Source organism: Dama dama, chromosome 8 (assembly GCF_033118175.1).
Source record: "Dama dama isolate Ldn47 chromosome 8, ASM3311817v1, whole genome shotgun sequence".
Classification (NCBI taxonomy): domain Eukaryota; kingdom Metazoa; phylum Chordata; class Mammalia; order Artiodactyla; family Cervidae; genus Dama; species Dama dama.
In genome coordinates, this window is record NC_083688.1 from 5,713,872 (window position 1) to 5,733,697 (window position 19,826).

Sequence of the window (19,826 nt, forward strand, 5' to 3'; positions counted from 1 at the left end):
AGTATATAGGAAGATCAGCAGTGTCAAGTTTTACTTTAAACTCTCTCCAGTAAACACACTGCATAAGTCATCAGAAGATGTGATCCAGCCCAGCAAATGGAGCAGGGAACCCAACAGAGAGTGGCATGTTAATGCAGCGCTAACCAACAAGCCCTGAATTAAATTGCTATTTTAGGTTTGGGTGGGACCTTCGCATTTAAACTCTTGCAGTTTTACTCTGTGATTTGGGTCTGTTGGGTTTCGGTAAAGAGTAGGTGGTAACACTGTTTGAAGGATAATATAAAACTGCAGGAAAAGCCAGGGCATACCAATTTGTTTTTCAATCTATTTTATTTCAGTTCAAAGCATCATTGCAGACAAGCAGCGCAGGTTAGCAAGCCACACTTGGGCAATACTCACCTGCCTTTGGAGATTGAGGAAGACTGAGAATAACCAAAGTGTGGCTTGTTTTCTTGGACTATCTGTCTGCGAAGATGCTTTGAACTGAAATAAAATAGATTGAAAAACAAATTGGTGTGCCCTGTTGCTCGTACCGAGTGTTTACATTACCCTTCTGGGGTACTGCCTGTGCCAGCACCCTGGGGGAGGCGTGACCCGTCAGCCTCTTTCAGCTCCTCAAGAGCGTGAGCTCTTTGATTTTCACAAGGAAATTGAATTGGGATATGTGCTTTTCTGGATCTCCAATAGCCTGCCTTCTCAAGCCATCATCCTAATAACGTGGAGAAGGCAAGCTATAACCACAGAGAGGAAAGAATTAAATATTAAGGGCATTTAAATTCAGAGATGAGGTTGTCACTTCTTTTAAGTCATGCAGAGGGTGCGGTATTTCATTCACACAGAGTGCAGTTTTAAGGCTCCTACAGCTCTCAAGGCAGAGAAGGGTAGGGAAAGAAAACTGTCTTTCCTAACATTACCCCAATGATGTTATTTAACTGCTTAGCCTCAAAATCATGACATCAAGTATTTCATTTCCATAGATAAAGTAAATATGTTACTGCTGATCCACATCAACTGGTAATCTGGGGTAGATGGTCAGGTTGCAAGGGACCTATGAAGCCTTTGAATTTGCCTGCAGACTTGTGTGAATGCCATTTTTAATTCTGGGAAAAGAGCCCATTATGGGCATAGTGCAGAGATGTGGTGGGTTCAGTTCTAGACCATTGCGATAAAGTGAGTCACATAAATTGTTTGATTTCTCAATTTCTCAATTTCGATTTCTCAGTTTCTCAAACATGACATGTAAAAGCTATGTTCACACTATACTAGTCTGTTAAGTGTGTAATAGCATTATGTCTAAAAAAAAAACAATGTACATACCTTAACTTTTAAAAAACTTTATTGTTAAAAAATGCCAACCATCATCTGACAATGCGTGATTGCCACAAACCTTCAATTTGTAAAAAAAAATGAACTCTTTTTGAACCACAATAAAATGAGGTATGCTTGTACTTTAGTCAGATCTCAGAGGGATGGATCCTAGACCCCTCCAAAGGTACAGAGCCAACAATGAACATACATACACCACTGAACTGAAACAGCGAGGAGAATCCCCTTAAAACCAGTACTTTCTGTTTTTCTTTGACCTTGACCTCAAAGATGGAAAAGTATCTTTCCTGGCTTTGTTTCCTGTCTAAACCGGTTGAACATAGTTGAATGTTTGTGCATAAGCCTTTACCCAGCGAAGTGCTTCAGAGATGCTTTAGAGATCCTTGTCATTGTTTTACGCGAGGCTGGTGAGTGGGGACGTGTTGTCTCGGCAGCCTGGTAAGCAGATAAAACAATCGTTTCTTCCGACAGGTGAAGGGAAGAGCACAGAAGCCCGGTACTGTGGCTCTAGGCACCGACTTTCTGCAGATAGAGTCAGTTCCTCAGGATTAGAAAGCGGGGATAAAGGGGAGAGAGGAGGAGAGGGTAGATTCAGAGAGGCAGCACAGGGGGAGGGGGTGCTGCCCTGCATGTGTCCTGGGGCCCCTCTGTGACGGCAGAGCTGCTGCTTTGAAACCAGACTCATCTCAGACTTTAGCTAGTGTTAGGACCTCTGAAAAAGTCAATTTGTAGATGTGTTTTCTGGTTTTATTAGTACCCAAAGCGGGGTGGGGAACGGGGAAGAAGGAAATATCTTTTACATCTTTATGTTCTGTGTGTGCATGCTCAGTCATGATGACTCTTTGCAACCCCATGGACTGCAGCCGGCCAGGCTCCTCTGTCCGTGGGATTCTCCAGGCAGGAATACTGGAGTGGGTTGCCATTTCTTCCTCCAGGGGATCTTCCCAGCCCGGAGATCGAACCCGCATCTCCTGCATTGGCAGGTGGATTCTTTTACCACTGAGCCTCCTGGGAAAGCCCATCTGTATGTTAGGATATATATTTATTTAATGGGACCTTAGTAGAAAACAGTTTAAGCCAGAGTTTGGCCCATGCAGTGTTTACCAATTAATTGCTTACTTTTATTTTTAAATATTCTGTCAAATTAATTGCTTACTTTTAAACATCAAAGATTTTACATCTGTCTGATCCCTGAAGGCGTTTGCATGAGTGCCCTCTGCTGTAACTAGAATCTGATCCTGGGACACACCATAGAGTCTGTTTTGTGAAGGAAAAGACCCAGAAAGGTTGAGGGAGATTAGGAGCAAAGGTTCACAAGGCTGAATAGCTTTTTAGGTTCCAAATACTGGCTGTCTGACTTTTTTAAAAAATATAAAATCATAAGTGAACAGTATATGATTCTGTTTCTGACTTTGAGAAAATTTTACTACGGGTAATCTAACTCTCCAGTTTCACCTGTTTCTCATCTTTCCAAGACTGTGGCCTGACAGCTGGGTCTTTCTTCTTGACTTCCCTTAGCTCCCTGCCCCCACGAGGGGCTCCAGTAACAGTGAACTTGTTCTTTTTCCTTCATCTGCCACTTCTCTTGGGTGCCTCGTCTCTGTGGATGGCGCCACAGTGTTGCCAGAGGTAGAAATCCGGGAGTCGTCCAGTGTTCTTCTTCAACTCCCCTTCTCTTCAACTCTCCATCTCCTTCCACTCCCCATCCGCAAATGGCACCCATTTATTTAGCCTACAAGCCTGTTGAAGTCCCCTTTCTCTTTTGGCCAAAGCTGCTGTTATCTCTTGTCTTGAATTACTGCCACAACAGTCTTCTAGCTGGCTTGCCAACTTCCAAGCTTCGTTTCTCTCCTGTCTATTTGTACACTGTTGCTCGTGATATTTGTAAAGCACAGATCTGAACGTGTTACTCTCCAGCCTAAAACTCCTCTGCACGGTTCCTTGGCATGACTTGGGCTGCCCTCAAACCCTGGCTGTGCCTGTCTCAAGCCTCAACTCTCAGCACTGTCTCCACTCACCTCTCACCCTTCTACTTGACTAACAGTCATTAACACTCAGCTGGCCATGCTCTGGGGCTTTGGGGCTGTTCATTCACTCTGGATTTCTCTGGCCATGTTATTAACCAGGCAAGTAGCAATGCTGTTATCTGTACTGACCATTAGGTTGCTGAATGTTTTAGTTTTCTATGTGGTTTCTTTTGTCCTTCGAATATACACTGTTTGAGATGAATAGTCAAACACGGTCCCAAAGTCCCTTGATATAATTGTTTTCTCTATGTGGTTATGCCACCAACTTGATAATGAGACTGATTTTTGTTTTAAAACTTAAGAATTGCTTTTTAAAATTTAATTTTTTTTTTTAACTCGGAAAACCATGTACATGCTTCCAAAATCAAAACTATATAACAAGGGACATTCACTGAAGTTTTTATTTCATGCCTGACCTTTCTTTTCTTTTTCTCTTAGGTCTTGCTGCCAGAGTTTTTAGGGTTCTGTCAATCTGTTAGGTAAGAAATAATATTTAAGTATACTTTTCATTTGTTTTCTCCTTTTATGAGTTCAGAATATCTGCCCAATGTCTGTGGTGTAAGTTACAAAAATATTTTTTCCGGTTTGTCACATGCCTTACTTTTACATATGTTGTGTTATTGCTGTAAAGTTTTACATCTTTATATAGTCCTAATTATCAGTCCTGCAGTGTATTACTTTGTAGTTTGAGTCAGAGTTAGGAAGTTTGCCCCACTCTCAATTTATGAGGAATTCATTAACGTTTTCTTCTAGAAAAATATATGGTTTCACCTTTTTTAAAAAAACATCGAAGACTGATCCATTTGGAATTTGTCTTGGCATTTGGTTCGAGGAAGGATCGAGTTTTATATTTTTTCCAATGGCCAGCCATTTATTGTAACACTACTTATTAAAGGCTCTTATCCTTTCTTCACTGATTTGAGATGCTGTCTTCAGCAGATACCACTAAACTCTTCTGTGCATTTGGGTTTCCTACTTGATTTCCTGTTTTGTTCCATTGGTTTGATTGTCAATTAATACGCCATTACAAAACTGTCTTAATTTTAGTGGCTTTGTAATTTGTTTTGATATCTGGAGGGATTAGTTTTTCCTTTTCAGAGTTTCCCTGGCTGTTTTGCTTATTTATTCTGCCATATAAGCTTCATAATAAGTTTGTTTAATTTCCAGATGAAACAGCTTGGTGGTATTTTTATTGAGATTATGTTTTAATTTATAAAGTAGCTTAGAGAGGATCGACATCTTTATGAGGGTGAAATTTTCTACCCAAGGATCATGGTTCGTTTTTCCATTTCTTCAAGGCCACTTTTGTGATTTTTCAAGAGTATTTTATGTTTTTCCTTATATAAATTTTGTTTGCTTCTTGCTCAGTTTATTATACTTTTCATTCTTAAAAAAAAAAAAAAAAAATCCTTTTAGAATCCCCCCAGAACGTCTCAGAGAAGTTGTATACACCCATATACTCAAACAGAATTTGCATATCATTTCTGATGATTGATAGATGCCCTCCTCCAAAAGCCCATCCCACTATGTCGTCCCCTCAGAATCCCTCCTCTTCTCTCTCTTCCCACTCTGAGTGCTGAGCTCCGAGTCCTACATACTGAAGGCAGTCAGTGCGTGTTTGCTGAATGGAGTGAGTAAAGCAGTAAGAGGAGAGGAAAGAGAATCAAAGAGTGGGGAGGAAGCCTGTAAGACCTGCTTTAGGGAGGTTTTCCATGTACAGATGCTAGATGTCCCTAACATTCAAAAAACGAAGATCATGGCATCCAGTCCCATCACTTCACGGCAAACAGATGGGGAAATAATGGACACAGTGACAGACTTTGTTTTCTTGGGCTCCAAAATCGCTGCAGGTGATGACTGCAGCAATGAAATTAAAAGATGCTCCTTGGAAGAAAAGCTATGACCAACCTAGACAGCATATTAAAAAGCAGAGACATTACTTTGTCGACAAAGTTCCATGTAGTCAAAGCTATGGTTTTTCCAGTAGTCATGTATGGATGTGAGAGTTGGACCATAAAGAAGGCTGAGTGCCAAAGAATTGATGCTTTTGAACTGTGGCATTGGAGAAGACTCTTGAGAGTCCCTTTGACTGCAAGGAGATCCAACCAGTCTATCCTAAAGGAAATCAGTCCTGAATATTCATTGGAAGGACTGATTCTGAAGGTGAAGCTCCAATATCTTGGCCACCCGATGTGAAGAACTGACTCATTAGAAAAGACCCTGATGCTAGGAAAGATTGAAGGCAGGAGGAGAAGGGGACGACAGAGGATGAGATGGTTGGATGGCACCACCGACTCAATGGACATGAGTTTGAGTAAACTCTGGGAGTTGGTGATGGACAGGGAGGCCTGGCGTAGTACAGCCCGTGAGGTTGCTATGCGTTGGACGTGACTGAGCAACTGAACTGAACTCCAGTCTGTAGTCTTAATTCACTGGTTCATAGCTTTTTGTTCTCCTCTAATCCCCATCCCAGAACTTAAAAAATACAAAAAATACCATGTTGACAATAAGAGTTACCATTTATTGAACACCTAAAAGGTGCCAGGCACTGTGCTAGGTGTTTTACCTAATTATTTCTTGTAATCCTCACAGGAACTAAGCAATAGATACCATTATCCCCATTTTAAAAATTACGATGGAAATTTCAACCATAAAAGTGAGTAGAGCATTATGAGCTCCCATATACATGTTCACTCATTTTGCACTTGAGAAAACAGATTGTGAAAGGTTAAGTAACTCAAGGTTTCAGAGTTACTAAGGTCAGGCTTAGAACCCAACTCTTGTTATTTCCTTACTAAGACTGATTTTTGCTTTTTCAACTCCAATTGGCCAGGGAAAAGCAGAAGCAAGGGAGATGGTCAAGAGCCACGCTTTTAAATGCCTACTAGTTGTCGTCTAGTCACTAAATCATGTCCGACTCTTATGACCTGAGGGACTGTAACCCACCAGGCTCCTCTGTTTATGGGATTTCCCAGGCAAGAAGACTGGAGTGGGTTGCCATTTTCTTCTCCAGGGGATCTTCCCAACCCACGGATAGAACCCCTGTCTCCTGCATTGGCAGGTGGATTCTTTACCACTGAGAGGTGATGTTGAGGTGGATTCTTTACCACTTTACATTCTAATTCACATCACGATATTTCCCTCAATGCACTGTTTGCAAACAGCAAGCCCTCCTCTCCCTCTTTACTGCCTCTCTTATGCTCTCTGCCTTTGCTCTGCCTTCTCTTTATCTAGTCTTATTAGTGCAGTCTGATACTAGTTGATTTTTAAAGGCCTGTCACTGTTTTGAGTACCTAGCTGCTAACTTGATGTTGGGAACATAGTAAAAACTTATAAATTTAAATAACAGTGAAACTTGCTGCTCTTACTCATTTAGCCTGTACCCAAAAAGTTTGGTGCGGTGCTATAACTTTTGAGTGATGCTCAGATGCCCCGGTAGTCATTAAATCTGACCACCTAGACACAAGCTGCTCTTCTAGCTGGTACTTAAAGCTGCTGTCAGCTGCCCTCAGTTCCAGTCAGATTTAAACCAGAGGGAGGCTTTCTAAGGTCAGAGTCCAAGACAGCAGAATAATTGGCCCCTAGAGTTCTGGGTTTTGTTTTTTTTTTATCCTGGGCAGCAAAATGTTGAGGATAAAATTTTCCATGTATTTCTTTGAACATTTTTGAGCAAATATTATGGAGTCCCATAGGCTCTTTTCAAAAGTTAAAGGCAAAAGAGAAGTTACCCTTTTTTTTTCTTTTTTTTTTTTTAGTTAGCTACTTAAGTTAACCTTCTTGTCATAATCCTTAGTGATGGGTGAGAGAAAGATTGAGATGAAAATAATTGCCACTTCTTCAAAGACAAGAGAAAAGGCTTACAGCACTGAGAGGAGAGGGGACTGGAGTTCATGTATGAAATATCCACAGAGGTGTCCTGCAGGCTGGGGGATCTGAGTAGCGGAATAGGACAGTCTTGCAGGAAGTTAGGACTCCACAGCCTCTTCAGTGCTTCTGCTGCTTAACTACAAAGTAGAAGAAAAGAAGGCTCTTAAACTCAAAGTGGTCTCTCCTTCCCAGATATGCCGCAAACTCCTTGAGATCAGGGAGTATGCTGAACTTCTTACTCCATGTAGTTCCAAGCCAGTGAAGGGCCTTTGGCTGAACTCAGTAAAGATCTGCAGGACAGACAAGCACACACTGTCCACTGACAGTCTAGGAAGTGGGTCTTGGAGCTTCACGGGCGGCGTGGGGTTTGCATCCCCCAGTGGCGCTTTGACCAGCTGTGCGGCCTTGAACAAGTCAGGGGGGCTAGAGTAGTGTGTATGTGGTGCTTCTTCAAATAGCAGGGAGTAAGGGCTTCCCTCATGGCTCAGCTGGTGAAGAATCTGCCTGCAGTGCAGGAGACCTGGGTTCAGTCCCTGGGTTTGGAAGATCCCCTGGAGAAGGGAACAGCTGCCCACTCCAGTATTCTGGCCTGGAGAATCCCATGGACGCTATAGACCATGGCGTCACAGAGAGTTGGACACGACTGAGCGCCTCTCACTTCAAGTAGGCTCTAAATCAAGGTCATCTGTTTTTCCTTAAAAAACCACTTCATTTGCTGTCTGTCTCTGCGCTGCCTCTGAACAGAGAAGTTACTAAAAAAAGTAGGAGAAGGACTCAAGGATCAAGAGCTTCCATGCTTTTTAAATTCTCAAGCTTGGGCAATATCCAGTGGGAAAGGTTCTGGCTCCAGAGTCAGACAGCATGGGTTCATTTACTGACTCTCCCTCTCACTGGCTTTGTGATTTGGGGCCAGTCATTTTATCTCTCTAGGCCTCCACTTTCTCAGTTAAAAGGGGAGTTAATAATAGTAACTACCTCACAGGTTTTGCAAAAATTATATAAGGCCACCCATGCAAAATGCTTGTCACAGTGCCTGGGCTATAATCTTCATAAAATGTTAGCTCCCGTTGTTAGGTTGCTGCCTTAACCCTTCTAAACTATGCCTGTCTTTTCCCCTTTCCATCATGTCTTCCTCACTGCTTTCCATTTAAAAAATACGTGTCGGAGTCAGAGGAAACAGAAGAGTCTGATTTCTGTCATTAGTGAACTGGAAGGTCTTAAAACACTTCTCAGGTCCTCAGTTTCTTCATCTACAGATGAGCGAATTGGAGCAGGTGGTTTCAGTTCTTTGTATCTGCTATTAATTTTCAGTGAATTAAGGGCTTTCTGTGAAGTCTCTAGGATTACAGTCCAGCATGCTGTTATGAGAGGCCCAGCTCTCTCCCTTTCTTAGCTGATTCAGCTGTGAAACTAGCATGTGATTGTCTATAAATTCTTTTTTAGAAATTATGTAATATTTGACGTGTAGCATATAGAAGATACTGATACACACATAATTTATATAAGTGACGAGGCAAAGTGGTTAAAAACAAGTAAATCTGTGAACTGTCCACACAACCAAAAACTGTAAAAAGAATATTTGGCAGGTGTATTTTTATGCTCCCTTTTAGCATTTAATAAATGTTTACAATGTTATGGGAAAGGCTTTCATGTCTGTTAACTCATTAACAGTGACTTATTAATCCTCGGGCTTCCCTGGTGGCTCAGATGGTAAAGAATCTGCCTGTAGTCAAGGAGACCTGGGTTCCGTTCCTGGGTTGAGAAGATTCCCTAAGAAGGGCATGGCTACCTACTCCAGTATTCTTGCCTGGAGAATTCCATGAAATGAGGAGCCTGGCGGGCTACAGTCCATGCTTGCAGCTACCCCATGAGATATGACTAATATTATCCCCATTTTATATGTGAGGAAACTGAGGCCCAGAGGGTTAAGCAACTGGCCTAAATTTGTATAGCTGGTAAGAGAGACCAGGCTGCAGTGCACCCCCTGGGCAATTTGTCTGTCTCTACAGACTGTGCCCCAAACCTGACTGGTAAATGCACAGCCTCTGGAGTCACACGGCCTGTTTTGGTGTTCTTTAGCTGCCTGAGCTCTTTTCCATTAGGTGGGTATCTTTGAATTTGAAATTTGCTCCTGAGTGGTCCAGACTTACTCCCTACTGCAGAAAAGTGTATTCTCATAATCAGATTGGCAAAAACTCAGAACTCATCCACATTTTCAGATCAAGGTAGAAGTACAGTGACAAAGCCAAGGGTCCTTTGTAGCACCTAAGAGGTTGGCTGTGAAAGCGCTGAAGTGGTGATTGCTTGTTGGGACTCTGCAGGCTGGAAGGGTCGGCATTAGATGTAATGCAGTCACAATCCCCAGTCACTCATTAGATGAACCTGTTGCTCGGGAGGTTTTGCAGTTTGGCCTGTGAAGAGTCATCTTGGGTGAGCTACTGGATCAGAGCAGCATGGCCCAGAAAGGCAGGGGAAAGGCAGATAAGCCTCTCAAAGCCGCCTTCCATTACAATAGCCTTGAAAAAAATCTCTTGTTTCTATGAATTAGACAAAAGATAAGAGGACACGAGCAGTTTGTTATGCCGAACAGTTGGGTGTTGTATTTTACAGAACATCTCAGAAAAAGAGTTTCATTAGAGATTGAGAGAATCTGGAAAAAGAAATTAGTTGAATGTAATAGTTATTATAGGCTTTATCAAGAAGCAGATGCTAGCTGCCAGTTTTGAGATGTGGGAAACAACCTTTCTAGTGGTCCTTAGTCTACTGTGTCCTGCCTCCTTGAGAGTGTGGTGGTGAGGTGGTGGTGGTGATGCTGACAGTGAGGCTGATGCTGGCAGCTAGCCGCTAATTAATTTATTGAGCACTTACTGTGTCCCCAGCGTATAATGCCGGTGCTTTAGCTGTGTTAATTCTTTTGATCTTCCAACAGCCCAGTGAGAGAGGTACTGTTATTACCCCTATTTTGTAGATGAGGAAATTATGCCCCATGGAGTTTAGGTGATTTTCCCAAGATCACAGAGTTTGTAACTGGGCATTCAGGATTCACACCCAGGTAGTCTGACTCCACCTGCAGCCTTTAACCGTGAGCTACCCTGCTGCTCGTGATCGTCTCTCAGAAAGTGTGCGGCTGAACAATGGTGTGCGTCAGGTCGTTTACAGAACTTATGGGTGCGTCTTCGCCTTCCTAGTCCGTGGACTTGGGCTCAAACCCCACACTAGACATGTAAATTCCTTGTGGGCACTGATTTTATCTTATTTAACTTTGCTTGATACATGGTGGTGGTTGTTGTAGTTGTTTAGTTGCTCAGTCGTGTCTGACTCTTTGCAACCCTATAGACTATAGCCTGCCGGGCTCCTCTGTCCTTGGGATTTCCCAGGCAAGAATACTGGAGTGGGTTGCCAATTTCCTTCTCCAGGGGAATCTTCCCAACCCAGGGGTTGAACCCATGTCTCCTGCATTGACAGGGGAATTCTTTACCACTGAGCCACCAGGAAAGTCCTGGTACCTGGTAGGAGATAAATAAATATCTAATGAGTGTATAGTGTGTTGGAAATAACACTAGCTTTGAAGCTGGGCAAACATACCTGGGTTTTTTAATTTGCAGATTATAAAAATAATTTATGTTTACTGTAGAAAAATTTGAACTATATGAAGAAGAAAGTAAGTCCCCCATAGTGACGCTACCTAGGGACAACCACTGTTAGCATTTTAATATATTTTGTCTTTTTTAATGCATATGTATGTATGTATTTACATATATTTAAAAACCACATTGGAATTATATATACAGTTGCATGCTGTTTTTTTTCCTTTTAGTACATTGAAAGCATTTCACCATGTTATTAAAAATCTTCAAGAGCCTAATTTAAAAAATTTATTTAGATATAATTCACATACCGTACAATTTACTGTTTTAAAGTATACAATTCAAAACCTGTGTAACTATCACCACTTTCTAATTCTAGATCATGTTCATCACTCCCAAAGAACCCCCACACCCATTAGCATTCACTCCCCAATCCCTCCTCCTCCCAGCCTCCAGCAATCTAATCTACTTACTGTCTCTATGGATTTGCCTATTCTAGACATTTTATATAAAAGGGATCATGCTCTGTGTGGCCTCTTGTGTCTGGCTTCCTTAACTTAGCATAAGGTTTTCAAGGTTTACCCCTGTTTGTAGCACTATGAGTATTCCATTCCTTTTAATGACTGAATAATATTCCATTGTATAACTATACACCATTTTATTTGTTTATCAGTTGGTGGACGCTTGAGTTGTTTCCACTTTTGGGCTGTTATATATACTGCTACAGTGAAAATTAGTGTACAAGTTTTTGTGTAGACATATATTTTCATTTCTCTTGGGTATATACCTAGGAGTGGAGTTGCTAGGTCATGCAGTAACTCTGTATTTAACTCTTTGAGGAACTGTCAAACTACTTTTCACAGTGGCAGCACCATTTTATATTCCTACCAGCAGTGTGTAAGGTTTACAGTTTCTTCATATCTTCAGCAATGCTTATATTTTCTGTTTGTTTGTTTTATTATAGCATCCTAGTAGGTGTGGAGTGACATCTCGTGGTTTTGATTGGCATTTCCTCTGTGACTACTGATGTGGGGCATTTTTTCATGTGCTAATTTGCCATTTTGTATGTCTTCTTTGGAGAGATATCTATGCAAATCCTTTGCCCATTTTAAAATTGGCTTATTTGTCATCTTATTGTTGAGTTGTTATGAGTTCTGGATACTTTGTTCTGATATACTATGTTTATATATTCTGGGTACCAGACCCTTATCAGATATATGATTTGAGAATATTTGTTCCTATTTTGTGGGTTGTCTTTTTACTTTCATGATAGTGCCCTTTGATCCACAGAAGTTTTTTAATTTGATGAAGTCCAATTTATTTTTCCTTTGATTACTTAGGCTATCTATAGGTATCATATACAGAGACTGATTTTTAATGGTTGCATAATATTCCATAGTATGTCTGTATACCATATTTACTTTAAAAATCTCATATATCTAAGTTTCCAGTTTCTTTACCATTAAATCTATTGCTCTGCATAAATATTTTATTATATCCCTAATTGTTAAGTATGTCTTTATAGATAGATTCCTGGAAGTAGGTCTAAAGGAATAAACATTAAAAAAACCTTTTTCTTCTAATATCATGGGACTCATTCTTTTTTTTAATCTGTAATTATACAGCTGATTTATATTACAGATATATTCTGTAAAACACGTCCTGGTTAAAACATTCAAACAATGCATGTAAGGTATATTTTCCACAATCTCCCCAAATTCTCATGTCTCTCTCCAAGGGCATTTTTTATAGCTTTAGGTGAGCAGGTTGCTTACTGGATTACATCCCTAAAAGATTTTTACCAGTTTATACTTCCGTCAGCACTGTATGGGTACCTGCCTCATTGCTCCCTTCCCTCTGTTATCAGTGCAAATATTATATTTATCACAATAGGTAACACATATTGAGCATTTACTGTTGACAGGCACTTTGTTAAAACATTTAAGGTGCATTGTCTCATTTCATCTTCACACCAAAACTGTAAAGACATTAAAGTGACTTGCCCAGGATCACTGACTTAGTGTCCAAGTTAGGCTTCAAACCCAAGTCTAAATCAGAGTCCATGGCCTAAAACCACTGCTTCCCACTGAAATACTATCATTGCAGAACCTTTCCAAATTGATTGCCCCTAAATAGTATTAATGTTTTGATTTGCATTTCTTTGTTTTTCAGGGTGAACTTTTCTATTGGGTTGTTAACTGTTTCTTTAGTGAATTATCTGTTTTTCTTTGTCCATTAAGAAATATAAATGTTGAGATTTTTCCTGTTTTTGTGTTATCATTCTATTCTAATATTTTTCACTTCATGTGATATGAAGTGTTTATTTATGTTTTAATTTTGCTAGTGCTGATTTTTTTGGCAAGTTTTCATTTATATGTAGTCAAATCTATTGATCATTTGTAAATTTATTGTGTTTCCCATATGCATAGAAAGGTCTTCTCCACCCTGACCTTAGTTAAGTATTCATTAATATATCTTTTAAATATCTTAGTCACTTAAAATTTTTTTGTTTTTTGGGTTTTTCTTATTTTTGTTAAGTCACAAATCCTCCCTACTACATTTCTCCCTTTGGCAGTGGATTGGGAAATTTGCAGTTATGTATTCCCTGAGATACTTGTGGGCAATTCTGTGGCTTGAGAATAATTATTTTCTCATTGTTAGAGCTATCAATGATTGATATTTAAATCAACATTCAAAGAAAAAACTAGTAAACCAAATAACGTACCTAGTACTAGTGGCTGCCAGTCTGTCAGATACACAGGAAGCCTCCCCACTGAGGGCCTGTTGTATACACTTAGGAGTTTGGTACTTGGTTCAAGTGCTAGCTTGAAAGCCCAGAAACCTAGGTCCTGGCTCTAGCCCTACCATTGCTTAGATAACAGGACTTGGCAGTTCACTGAATTTCTATCAATTTCTTCATCTGGAACATGAGAGGGCTGAATTACATAGTCTCTACAGATAATTCTCATTGTAAAATTCTCTGATTTTTTTTTATTATCCTTCTGATCAGGAATCATTCATGTTTGTTATTAATATATCTATATATATTTAAGTTTTAGTGATTTGTGGCAGAGTGGTCTGAAAGAATGCAGAGTAATAGGTGAACAAAGTGCATGAGAGGAAGGAGGAGGTGAGTAGACCAAGGGAAAGGGAGTAAGGACTGAATCGGGTTCAGCTAAAGCAGATGACCCAGATAGAAGTTAGAAGGTGGATGAGTTTGAAGTTGAGCACTTCCTTGGGCATAGGCTCCTTGAAGGAGGAGTAGTTCTGATCTGCTATGGATAGAGGTTTGGAGCATCAGAAGAGAAGCCTGTGGGTGGGAGCAACTGGAGGGCACTCCCTATGTTCTAAAAGACTAAAAAATTAGCTCACGGTCAGTGCTATTAGGTACCTGCACAGGGTCACCTCAAAGACAAAGCTGAGTTCAGCTGTATCAGAAGAGAGGCTGGAGCCACGGTAGAAACCAGGAGCTTGATAGTGGAAGGGACAAGCCAGAATGTCAGTGGCCATGCAGTGGACGTTGACCCCAGACTACCTGCCTGGCCTGGGGGCCACACATTTACTTCCATGGCAAAGACAGATACACCAGGCCACCACTGAATATTGAGAGATGCAGTGTCTTATGGGATTTCTCACTATACTTGACCTTACTGCTGTAATTCTTTCACAGATGACTGCAAAGAGTAGGCATATTTCACTAATAAGTGAACTAATAAATTGACTTTCTGATTTATATTTCTTCTCTTGTAAGTTTAGACAGTGCTATCCAAACTCTCAGATGCTTTTGAACTGTGGTGTTGGAGAAGACTCTTGAGAGTCCCTTGGACTGCAAAGAGATCCACAGTCCATCCTAAGGGAAATCAGTTCTGAATATTCATTGGAAGGACAGATGCTGAAGCTCCATTACTTTGGCCACGTGATGAGAAGAACTGACTCATTGGAAAAGACCCTGATGCTGGGAAAGATTGAAGGCAGGAGGAGAGGGGGACGATAGAGGATGAGATGGTTGGATGGCATCACTGACTCAATGGACATGAGTTTGCATAAACTCTGGGAGTTGGTGAAGGACAGGGAGGCCTGGTGTGCTCCAGTCCATGGGGTTGCAAAGAGTCGGACACGACTGAACTGAACTGATCCAAACTCCCCAAGTCTGATTAACTTTGATACCTAGGGTGTTTATATCTGTGAGGTTAATAATTGAACTAGACCTTTGGTAAATGAAATTCAAACCATTGAGGGGAAATCCCCTGCTAGTCTCTTCCTGGCAGGTCAACTGGCCTGTTCCAACATCACTTTTTCGCAGATACGCATTTCCATCCATCTTCTAGCAGAGATCACCAAAAGACAAGACATCTCAAATTCAGGTGATCCTGTCGGATCTTCCAGCCACACATCTCTGTCTATGAGAGGGGTTGAAGAATGGTGGCATTGAGCCCAGAAATCCTCTCAAGACTAAGGTAGTAATTAAGAACAGGTAGATCAGTGTTTGAACGCCGCTCAGACCTGTGTGGTCTTGGACAAGTTCTGGCATAACCTTGTTGGGTAGTTTAATTTCATCTGTGTATTAGGGTTAATAATGAGATCTACCTCATAGGGATGTTGGGGGATTAAGTGGGGAAGTCTATGCACAGAGCTTAGAACAAATGCTGGGTATCATTATCGTCATAGAGCAGCATTATCGTCATAGAGCAGTTAAGTGCCAAAGGCACTTAAGAGATTCAGGGATAGGAAAAAGAGCAGAGACCAGTGGATTGGGGGGAAAAAATAACTGGCTTAATCACTTCCTCTTCACCCCGCTGAGGAGGGAGGGATTCCTACCCTAGGGCTGTGTGGATGGCTGAGCACACAGCAGTGGACACTGGCAGATGAGACTGACGGCAGTTTATAAGTCACTTATATTAACAGCCCAGGGAGGACACAGCGGGTGTACGCAGGAGCAGAGTGAACAACCAAGGGCTGTGGGAGGCAGGCTTGTAAGTATCAAAAAAAAAAAAAAAAGTGGATGCCCTCTTGGTTATGCCAGAGGGTGTGATTGGCTTGTTGAATAATTCTGTGGGCTGTCAGGGAACTGAAACTCACTGCCCAGGAATAAACAGAAACAGTACCTGCCCTCTCTGATAAGGAAGATTGTTTGGCTAGGGGATCTTGTCCACGGGAGAAAAATGGGTATTGGAATTTGTGGTTAGGACATCTGAGGCCCTCTTGATTTTAGCAGATGTCAAGGCAGCACAGATTATTAAGCCTTCATCTTTAGACTTTATACCATAAAAGACAATATAGGCCTTGAAATGCTATTTGATACAGCTTTCAGGGGATTTGAGTAGAAGGCCGTGGAAGTCAAGCAGAGTTGTCTGGTTCAATGGGGGAAGACAGATGGGCATAGTAGTTAGAATGGAAATGTCACAGTAGGTCACACATGGTGTCATGAGCCCAGAACTGTTCACTCTCTCCAGTTCAGCCTGCATTTATGGATTGGCTGTATCATCCTAGGACCTGACAAGGCTTAGCCAGGTTCAGTTGACCACTTCACTCTGGATCAGGAGCAATTTGACTTCCATTTACTTTGGCAGCAACCTAGGAAGCTTGTCTATCCCTGGAAGTCCAGGTCGCTAGAATGCATTCTAAAGGAGTTTGGGTTGGTTCCAGGCCACAGAGCTATTCACCTAAGGTTATTAGAATCCTCCATATTTTGCAGGTTTTGTTCTTAGAGCTGTTCTGACTAGAGAAAAGGGCAGGTGCAGAAGGGAAGGTTTTGAGGATGACTTAGAACTCTTTAGGGGTGAAGGGTTGCATTAACATATTTGATAATAATTAGATGTGAAAAAATGTGATTTGAGAAGAGTGTGGTATAGTGTTTTGCTAGTCAGAGAAGGTTCCTTGGACAAACAACATCTGAATCAACTCAGAGCTTATTAGAAATTCAGAATTCAGATCCCATCCTAGGCCTTCTGGATCAGAATCTTTTCTTTGGTGAGACCCCAGGTGATTCTTACATACATTGAAGTTTGAGAGACTGTTCTAGTGGGTAGAAGGGCATGAGCTTTTAGAAGGCTCAGGCAGACTGGATTAAAATTTCAGTTCTTCTACTGATTTGGCCCTGTTGCTTAACCTCTCAGCCATTGGAACTGAATTGTAAATTGGCTTTAGCTATCTTGCTGGGTTATTAGTATTAAAGAGGGTAACATGTAAAACATGCTTAGAAACATAGTAAGGTACTTTATTAGCAGCTCTTATTTGTGATTATTTGATGAATAATATCCTTGTGAAATTTGATAGAATATGAAAAGAGAGAGCAGGTACCATCAGAGCTAACCCTGTTCATGAGACATGTGTTGGTAATTTAGAGAGTATGGTCTCCTGAGCTGACGGGCCCGTGGTTGTGGTTGGCTCACTAACCACTTCCCCTCAGGGTGCGACTGTAAGTGTCCTTGTTAAGTAACCCAGTGTTGATAGCTGTACTTCTTAATGGCCACTGAGCTCTTAGAAGATAGAGTAATCTGCAGAAGTGGTAGTGAAGTCTTGGCTTCCAGTGAGGCCTTCACATTATAGAGAAAAGAACTATGTCTTGAGAATAGTTCTTCTCAAGAGACCTGGGCTCATTTATGCCCCTTGTTAGCTGTGTGGCCCTCAACAAGCCATTTGACACCCCTGACCTGAGTCTGTGTCTGTAAGAGAAAGGTAAGTGGAGTGCTGAGGTGTGAATCCCGGTAGATAGCAAGATACTGTCCCTGCGTGGTGAGTACCATAGAGCTCACTAGACAGCCTCCCAAGTCCCCAGAGGTGGATCTTAGGCCTGATTCAGCTGCCTTAGACTCTTCAGTGCAGTAAATCCCCTACACCCGAACCTTCAAGGTGCAAACTTGCAGAGATGCAGACGTGCCCCTGTACGCCAGCCGTTGTACAGTACTACTGTACTTTGCAAGATACTGTACTGTGAGGTTAAAAATGTTTACTTTTTGTGTTTGTTGTGTGTTATTTGTATGAGAAGTATTATAAACCTGTTACAGTACAGTCCTATTATAGCCAGTTGTGTTAGCTGGGTACCTGGGCTAACTTTGTTGGACTTACAGATTGGACTTACAAACATGCTCTTGAATGGAACTCATCCAGTTGTAGGGGCCTTGCTGTATGCAGTGCTTCAGAGCTGTTCCAAACCCACACCCAGATCTCCCAGTAACCAGATTGTGCTTTAGGAAAGCACACAGGCCATTCAGGCATTGCTACAAAGCTGAAAGGTTGGAACAGTAGTAGACTAGCATTTGGGATGGATTGATGATGATAGATATTAGAAACAGCAATGACAATACATATAAAAAGATACTGTCATGAACCCAGGAGTATCAGACATAAAATCTCCATCCCTTACACTATATACTGCTGCCTTTCAGGCCCTCAGTGTAAGAAGAGACCAAATGACAGCTGCTTTTGAACTCGAGAAATGTGGGCCCGCTAAAAGCTACGGTCACCCTTTTGTAACCTCCCCAATCCTACTTGCGTTCTCAGAAATAATTGCTAGTGGTTTTCTTTTAACTTAGCTGATTCCTTAGATACCTTACATTTTAAATCGTCTTTTTGTGTGTAGCAAATGCCCCATTTCTTTTCTCTGAATGTGTGATCTTTGCTCTAATTATGTTGAGAGTGCCTGTTATTTCACCTGACTCTGGTTGTTTGTGAGATACTAAATAGCCATGGGGTTCAAGCTGATCTGGATCAAAGAGCAGCTCAGCCTCCCAGGACCTCGGTTTCCTCCATTAGAAAGGGGAGGGATTGAACTAAGGCCATTGGGTCATGCAACAAGAGTACGTGATAGATAAAGTAATGAACTTCTGTTTGCTGAAAGCAATAAATAGGGCTCTCCAAGAACCCTTTCCAGCTCTCTGGTTCCAACAGAGCCCAGAAATCGAGACAGAAGTAAAGATTTTATTTGGAGATGGGAGTATCAATAGCAACAGTAAAAACAGAACTTTAAGCAGATAAGGTTGCTTTGAGCCAGACCAAAGAGAGATCTCAGACCATGAGAAAGATGTGCCCCAAAGAGAGTGCAGAATTTGTTAGGAGAACCAGGATGTAGGACCTTGACCAAGTCTTAGAATGGCTTTTCTTTCTTGGGTATTGGGATACAGAAATCTAGGCAGAGGTGGGTCCAACTTGTGTTCCATGGAACTTTACTGTTTGACAATATACATAGGATCCATGTTCTTCCTTCCCATTGCTAGTCACTTTTCCCTATTAGCGGCTTCCCTGGTGGCTCAGAGGTTAAAGCGTCTGCCTCCAATGTGGGAGACGCAGGTTTGATCCCTGGGTTGGGAAGATCCCCTGGAGAAGGAAATGGCAACCCACTCCAGTATTCTTGCCTGGAGAATCCGATGGACGGAGGAGCCTGGTAGGCTACAATCCACGGGGTCATCCACGGGGTCGCAAAGAGTCGGACACGACTGAGCAACTTCACTTTCCCTATTAGACCATGCCGTCTGTCACTGGAAAAGCTCTGCTTTAATTGTGCTGTTTCTATTTCAGAAGCTCCTCCCTTAGTGCAGGTTGAGCTCCTCTGCTCATTGTCTGGCCTCCCTAACCTAGGCGGTCTAGTGCTCCACCTTCCCTCTGGCATACGGAGACCCACCCTGGCTCGTGTCCTAATGATGACGACACCTGCTGGAGGCCTTTCCAGTGGGGGCAGTCCCAGTTGCCTGTACTCACACATGACCCCAGAGTATTCTCCCTCCCTTCTCACCCTTGCCTGTTGAAATTGTACCTAACTTGCATTTACCAACTCCAGCCCTTCCCTTTCCTTTCCACTCACTGAGATCAATCTGTTTTTTTCCCTCTTCTCTCTTTCCCTCGTCTTGTGTCTGGTGGATTGAGTCTTTTAAGACTTCCGTTTTCAGTCATTCCAGTCGAAATAAGCTGTCAACGTTATTACAAACTCCCTGTGGACAAGGACATTGTTTTATATTTCACTTGGCTTCCACACCGCACCTAACAGTGGGCTCAGTAAATGGTAAGCAATTGACCCATAAAT

General features: G+C 41.8%; 1 protein-coding gene across 6 annotated transcripts in view; it reads left to right on the forward strand.

The window, feature by feature from the left end:
- ZBTB40 (zinc finger and BTB domain containing 40) overlaps positions 1-19,826 on the forward strand; it is a 73,014-nt gene that overhangs the window by 3,474 nt on the left and 49,714 nt on the right. For 4 of the 6 annotated variants that reach the window (XM_061148129.1, XM_061148132.1, XM_061148133.1 and 1 more), the window contains exon 2: positions 3,792-3,832. The exons of the other annotated variants lie outside the window; for them this stretch is intronic. The gene's annotated coding sequence lies outside the window, so the exon portion shown is untranslated. The remainder of the gene's footprint in view (positions 1-3,791; positions 3,833-19,826) is intronic. 6 annotated transcript variants of the gene reach the window in all.